At 36.2% G+C, this 8,112-nt stretch overlaps 1 pseudogene; it reads right to left on the bottom strand.

Moving 5' to 3' along the window:
* Positions 1-260: 260 nt before the first annotated feature.
* On the bottom strand, positions 261-7,780 carry LOC148585874 (protein FAR1-RELATED SEQUENCE 4-like; annotated as a pseudogene).
* Between the last annotated feature and the right edge of the window lie 332 nt (positions 7,781-8,112).

Here is an 8,112-nt window from a genome sequence, read left to right as displayed (position 1 = left end):
AAAACAAAAAATCAACTTCAAGAAAGTTACATAATTTGTTTTTTGGTTCTATCATCCTCAAAGAGTTACAATAAGCAAAACACTAACTATGACTAGCAAAACCCTCTAGGTTTACGCTTTTATTTTTCATGTTGATCACCTAAAAAATCAAGAAGGAAAAAGCTATAGTATGCAGTAAAAAGATATTGCAAACAACCAATAGGCCGTCAACATTAATCTGAATACTAAATTGATAATATTTAGAAGAAAGTACGACTACATCAACAGTAATTGAAGTCATTAGAACCACTAATAACCTTCTCACTATCAACACCCAGAATCATTACACCACAAAAAAGGCTAACAAGTCTATACAACACCAAAAAAGTGCCAAAAAACAAAAAAAAAAAAACTGGCACAATAGCCCAAAAAAAAAGCATTGTAACTTGCATTCCTTCCATTCCAATTACCGTTCCAATAGCTCAGGTGGGCACATATCCTACAAAATTATGATCAAGATTTCAGATCACAATATAAACCAAATCTTATGAAATAATTATTTATTTTCATTTTTAATACCTGAGTACTTGCACTCTCTTGAGTTTCAAAAACATCACAAGGAGCTTCGAATAAATACAAAACATCATCTCCATGGGAAGTCTTTAAGTAAATGTTTTACGTGGTGCAAAAAAAAAAAAAAAAAAAGGAAAAATGTTAAGAAATGCACAAAATGTTCTAATAATATTAATTAAGCACTAGGGGAAGGAAAGTAAGTAACCTTATTTTTTCGTTTCCTCGGAATGGGATTAGTGTTACGTGGCTCATTGCTTTTTCTTTGTGATTTATTCACTGTCGCTTTTTCCACCGTAGACATCTTCCTTTTATGCGGTAACTTTCCTCTTTTTTTAGCTACAATAGGACTATGAACCTCATCACCATCTACCGCCAACTCAACATCATCAATGGACTCATTACATGTTAAAGATACGCCTGGAAGTGCAAGAGAAGGTGGACTGGGTTCACAACTTGAAGCATGTAATTCCTTCAACATATCAATATGCGTCCGAACTTTTGTGTAGTGATCCATGTTTCTTGCAGCGATCTCTGCTAATGTATGCATACCTTTGCACAAGCTGTCATATCTTTGTACTTCAGGGTTGTCACTCAACGCATCAAAACTACATTTAATTAAAGTATATCTTCACTTCACATCCTTCCTCCAATGGTCAAGATAATATTTGGGAGGCAAAAATGTAACGTTATGTGCACACAATAGAGCAAAGTTATGTCTGCAAAAGATGCCTTTTGAGTCAAAGGAGTCACATGTGCATTTTACTTCAAATTCATCTCCATCTTCATCTCCATCTTCATTGAAGTAGACAGCATAGGTTACTACTTTCATGTATGCATCTTCAACTACTTCATTTTAAACTTTTACCTGTTCAGTCACTTGGTAGGTGCAAATTGCACCCTCTTTAGTCAAAAGGGAGACAACACAATAAATTTTGCCTATTATCTCATGCTAAACTTCTTTGAATTTGGTAATGGTGTAAACTTCTTCAAATTTTTCTTCAAAAGGATAGAAGGTTACACATCGAAGCTTAGTATTAAAAGACTTGAAATCTGCAAGACTCTCATTCTCAACCTTCTTCTGCAAAGCAACATCATATTGGTCAACAAATTGCTTCAAAGTGGTAGATGGATGCACATAGCCATCGAAAAAGGCATTCATACTTTCACTCCACTGTGTAGTTCTCATACATGCCCAAAACACACCTTTTAGATATGTCGGTACCTAAAAAGTCCGCTCATTATATAACCAGCGCAACCAATCATGGTCCTTAAGCTCAAAACTATCTAGTAGACTTTGCCAACCTACCTCAAAGTCACCACATGTTTGAGACTCATAAACACATTTATGTATGACACTCTTAATGGTAAAATAATTTTTATATGATTTCAACTTGTTTGAAATTTTTTTCAAAATGTACCATAAACAATATCTGTGTCAGGTTCCTGGGAAAACTCTTGCAATTGCGATTTTCATAGCCCGATCTTGATCTGTTATAATTGCAATCGACGCTCAGCCGTTGATGCAATTCAGCCAATTCTGAAACAACCATACAAAATTTTATGTATTCTCACTAGATATTAATGCTGCCCCAAAAAGCGTTGACTGACCATGGTAGTTCACTCCCACGAACGGAGCAAATGGCATACCGTATTTGTTAGTCAAGTATGTCGTGTCAAATGTCACGACATTCCCAAAACTTTCATACGATGTCCTACTTCTTGCATCAACCCAAAAAACATTTTTCAACCTTGAATCATCATCAAAATCAAGTGCAAAGTAGAAACCACTATCGGTTGCTTGCATCTTATTCAAATAGTCTAAAAGTGCTTTAGCACCTCCTTGGCCAAGCCGAATGTGTATTTCCTTGTTAATAAAGTTTCTACAATCTTTTTCTATAAAAGGAAGATTCTCATACCCCCCCCCCCCCCAATCCCCAATTTCAACAGCAAGAGAGTTAAAACTCTAACTTAGTCCAATCACAGATATATCATTTACTATAATCTTTCTTCTTACGTTAGAATTCAAATTCATTTTGCATTTAAAATATCTTCCTTTGTTTGGACTTAAATCATGATTGTGGTCAATAATTACACTAGTCACATACCACTTTGTTTCAACTGACTTTGCATTCAACTTCGCCTTACATTCCGTTTTTATTGTGGGATATGGCTTATTTGTCATGGGTTGTGGCTTGCCTTGACGCTCACATGCAAGGGTGACACGTATCTCTTCTCTAGTGATTTTGTCTTTAGTAATTTTTTTGATTACCACCTCAAAACCTCTTTTCCAGCCAAACCGCCTATAATATGAGAAAAGTTCATCCATGGAGCTAAACGTCATACCTCGCTAAGGTTGCTCAAAATTTTCATCTTCACTTATGAGCTTCCACTTAGACTTGCCCTTGCCCTTGCCCTTGCCATTATTGTCGTCCTCATCACTTATAGTTTCTTTTCCATCTACAACACAAAAATAAATAAATAAATAAACAAACAAACCAAGATGTGTATATAAAAAAAATTCAACAAAACATCATTCAACAAATGATGCATAAAATGTACGAATGAGAGAAGAAGAGCCTAACACACCATTTTCAAGGACAATTTCAAAGGGTAGATCATCACCAACATGAATATGTGTATGTAAGTTGTCATCTTCGCATTTTTTAAGTCCATCTAGGAGTTATTACAAGAAAAAAAATTCAAATTAGAAACATGAACTCAAAGCATGAAAAACATGAACTCAATGGTCCAAAACCTTCCAAAATTAGCACTGAATCTTCAACCCAACTCCACAAAAAATGGAGCTCATTTCCACCTCCAAGACCTCCATAGCTTCCTCATTCTAACCCCACCAATTTTCCCATTCCCTCGCCAAGCAATTTCTAGGGTTTCCCAAAATTTTCTATTATATGTCCTATTCGGTGCCCAATAATTTGCTTCAATTTTTCCTTCCTTTTTTTTTTTTTTTTTTTTAATTCTTTTACTTTGCTATGATTTATTTCTGTGGGGGTGTTTCAAAGTTAGTGAATCACAAGCTTCATGTTTAGGTCAGGTACAATTTTCCTTTTTTTTTAAAAGGTCCCATTATCCTTAATCTATGTTTGGTTGCTGAGAAAATTAGTTCTGAACATGATACCAAAACTTGAACAAAAAGCTATTCCAAACGGACTAAAAGTCTTTTAAGTTTTAGAAGAGTTTCTTACAGGGGAAAAGGCCATGGAGGGCGGCGGCGCTGCTGCTTCGTGGTGGCCGGTGCACTGGATTGCGGTGGCCGGTGGTTTGGGAGAGAGGGAGAAACTAGGTTCGGGTTGGTGCTCCATAAGTATAACGTGGTGGTTGGCGGTGCTTCGTAGCCACTGAATGGTGTGGTCGGCAGTGGTGGCAGCCGATTGTGGTGGTGGGTGGGTGGAGGTGGGAGAAATTGAGAGAGAGAGAGAGTGTAACATCCCCAGCTCGTTAAGGCCGAGTTTGCTACTTTTCTTCTTTCACAACAAAAATTTTTGCAAAGATCTATAAGGTCTACCAGAGTACTTGAATTTAAAGGATACGATAAATGTATAAAACATTATTCAAGAGATTTTATTACAAGTGAAATTAGAAATCATTAAACTTTAGTGCGGAATATTATTACAATTACTGATATGAAAAGACTTTGAAAATTAATAATTATTCCCGTCCCCATTCCGGCTTCCTATTCCAGCATCCTTTCTACCTGAAAACAAGAAATAAAACTGAATGAGCCCAAAGGGGCCCAGCAAGTAAAATCCACAACCATAAATAGTTTTACTCATTGTTCTCAGTTTTGAAAATCATTTTCGCAAATAAATATACTTTTAGCCATAATAATATATGTATGTACGATTGCATCTCCCGTAACATATACATACTATTACATCTAGTAATAGATCATCGTTGTAAATCATCTTTATAAATCATCATCATAATGCATCATTATAAATCATCTTTGTAAATCATCATAGCATATCATCGTTGAAATTATAGTATCATTTTCTCATAATAGGGCCCATGTACACTATTACCCCTGTGTACAAGGGTTGCGGGTCCTATGACCATGGCACTGAACTGAGGCCTCAGCCATGCCCGACCGTCAATTAACTCTTTCTTGGTGCACTCAACGGTCTGGTTGATGGAATACCACCTTCTGGCATAGCCTCCTTCAGTGGTTTCGCCTCCATCCGAGTATCAGTACCGAACTCTTCTCATTCTTACTTATCTTGGGACCAAAAATACTCTCCTCCATACATGTGCCCTCATTTCATAAACATTTATCTCATCTCTTGTACTTTGCTTTGTACTTCTTTTGATGCATCTTAGGGCAACATGTAGGAGGGTTTATCATCATTTTTCTTTCTTATAATCATCATCATTTATCAACTTTCTTTTCTCAAAATGGAAACCTTTTCAAATATAAACTTGTTGTACTTAGAAAGCGTTTAAAGAAATAGAAACTTTCTACATAATTCATTTAGAAATCCTTCATGTATGCAGCATAACTTCATAATACGTAAATAAAATAATTATTTACAGTTTACTAAAGAATGAATAAATAGCATGACATGAAGTAATTTTAGAAGGGGTAGTGAATTTACTTACCTCTAGACTGAAGCTGAAAGTGGTATGAAGGAATCTAGTTGCTACAATATGACTAACACCACTAGTATATCTTTTGAAACTAATTTCTAAAGTCTGCTATCTCTTGTGTTCTTTCTTTCTTGTAGCGCTTGGTCTCGCCCTTTCTCTCTCTGTTCTGAGTAAACACTCTTAGAAAGAAGAAAGACCGAGTAAAAAGCGGAAGAAGGAAGAATATGTGCAAGAGATGGGATAGGAGTAGTGAAATTGTGAAGGAGAAGAGCTCTATTTATAGGAGAAAATCAAATACTATTCTACCTTCAATTTACAATTATACCCTCATTTTACTATTCCACCTACCCACTTAGTATACCTACCATTGACTATTCTACCTTCTTGTTTAAAATTCTGCCCTCCTTATACCTACCATTGACTATTCTACCTTCTTGTTTAAAAGTCTACATTTCTTATACCTACCATTGACTATTCTATCTTTACTATTCTACCTACCCATACAATTCTTCCTACCATTTACTATCATTTTATTTCACCAATTACCATACTCTAATTACCGCTCTCTGTAATACCATAAATTTTCTAAGAATTAAAATCCTTGGCTCCAATGTATATTAAAATAACATCATTATCGAAATAATCTATTTAAATAGCTTTGAAAATTCTGGGGCACTACAGAGAGGGGCAGGAGATTTGGGATTTTGAGGGGTAATAGTGAAAGTGAAACCTAAAGTGAACGTACGTGTAGTTTTAATTTTTTAATTTTTTTTTTAATAAAAAGGCTGGTTAACCCAACCTAGGTTAACCAACCCTTTTGAGGACAGGTTCCGCAAGAAATGCTTCTGAATAGCATTACTCTTGAAATGAGCTTTCATTATGAGTGTAGAAATGAACGTGTATTTTTGTATACATGTTAGGTATTGCATGTTCCATTACACCATTAAAGTATAGTTTTGTTTTTGAGGAATATAGGTGTAATCCCAGTGACAATTACTTGCAAATTTTGACGCAGAAAACTAATGTTGTATTTAAGTCATAACTATCATACATGGTCTACTGAGATATTACCTATTCTCACCAAGGTTGATGTTGTCCCGATAGACCTGTAATACAATACCGGTGCCCCAGCTACTGCACGCTACCGTCTATAACACTAGCAGTCTGACTAAGTCTCACCTCGGGTGGCCTACGCTACTAATGATGTACGTCATATAGTGACCTGCCAATCAAACATGGTTGCGTCGGTCACGAATAACCACTGGATCCAAGATCCATATAAACATACACACATTTGACCATAAAATCAAGTTCATATAATAAGCTCATGGCCATTATACCGCACGTACTAGTGTACCATGTCATACAATGTATTTTATTAATCAATTATTTAAGGCACTTACCAAATCATATGAAAAGTAAATATGCTCACATCATATGTGTGCTCAATCATTTGACATATAACACATTTTTTTAGAAAGTAGTCATAAATATTACTTATCTCATACACCCGCTCATATCCTCAGATATTTCGAGTCCATGCTACAATGAAACATAGTTTATCATTACGCGTAATACTAGAGAACCTATTATAAACACATAAGGTTCTAACCGAGAAGCAACTAGTTAGAAGGTCACAAAACCCTAATTTTACCCATTTTGGATATTGTTCGAACATTCAGGATACTGTTCAGACCTTCTAGTTTGAGGTCAAACATTTGGACTCGAGGTTGAACATTCAGTCTGAATGCCTACAAGGCTCATATCTTCAAATCATCACGTAACACATCTTATCCTAGGCTCTTAATAAGTTCATACAAACATAGCAAACCATAATATCATGCAAGCCTACGCAAACAAGAAGTGTTTTTAAAACATTTGAAAACATTTTTGCTTTTTAAAGAGAATAATAGCACTAACTCATCATGGCACTCTAAAACTTTGTGAGAAGCATGAAAATCATAAGATTAATATGAAAACAAACTTAGCACAAAGGGGTTTACCTTGGAGATGGCAACTCTACTTCAAACTTTGCTTATTTTCTCTCTAAAATCTTTTTCTCACTCTGAGATTGAGGTTTTTGGTTTAATAGGGGGAGGGGCGTGCATAAAGTTGAAAAGGTGAATAATGGGTTATAGACTGTCATCGAACGTTTGGTATTGTGCTCGAACGTTCGGTGTACTATAACCCAACAATTCTAGGGCTGCAGGTCGAACGTTTGGTGTGGTCCCTAGTCAAACGTTCACACTAGGGGTTAAGCTCAAACGTTCAGTGATCCCCTTCAAATGTTCGGCTAGAAGCTGAAGTTGGGTTTTTGGGTTGTTTTTCAAGTAGAGAGTTTTTAAAGCACCTTTGCAATTAATGGATCATTGGAAAATTGTAAAAATGTTGCTTTCAAGTAGTGACATTTTTCTTTTTGGGTTTCTAATGTTTTGGGGCATCACACTGGCTTAGTGAACTCACGAGCAAAGAGGCCTTCCTTTTTACAGTTAAAGCAAACCACCTCGGACTTATCCTTTTTACCAATGCACTTACTTTTCTTGTGCTTGATAGTCATTGCCTTCTTAGGTGCTACTCCAGCAGCTCCTTGTTTGTCATTGTTCTTGCACTTAGGCTTAAATTGCATGTGTGAAATTGATTCAACCAGGTACGTGAAACTATTAGTCCTACTAGCATCTAGGCACTTAGCTTCAACTTCCAAATAATGCAACACATTATCAAAATTTTAATGATCTTATTGTGTGTAAGATTCTAGCTCATAGTCTCCCAGAAGCTAGGCAGTGAACAAATCATCGCTTGGACCTACTGCTCATTGGTAAGGTGGTTTTCTAGTAGCTTTGAGCTTGTGGATCATGGATGACATCATGTCACGCCCCCAAATCCGACATTGGCCAGCCTGGTAGGGTTACTGACAATTACCACAGTTTAACCAACTGGTGGCTAAATGGGGAACTGCCC

The sequence above is a fragment of the Corylus avellana genome, chromosome 5 (assembly GCF_965113065.1).
Source record: "Corylus avellana chromosome 5, dhCorAvel1.hap1.2, whole genome shotgun sequence".
Classification (NCBI taxonomy): Eukaryota; Viridiplantae; Streptophyta; class Magnoliopsida; order Fagales; family Betulaceae; genus Corylus; species Corylus avellana.
Note: the sequence above shows the minus strand (reverse complement) of the source record. Positions and strands in the feature narration are given on the sequence as shown.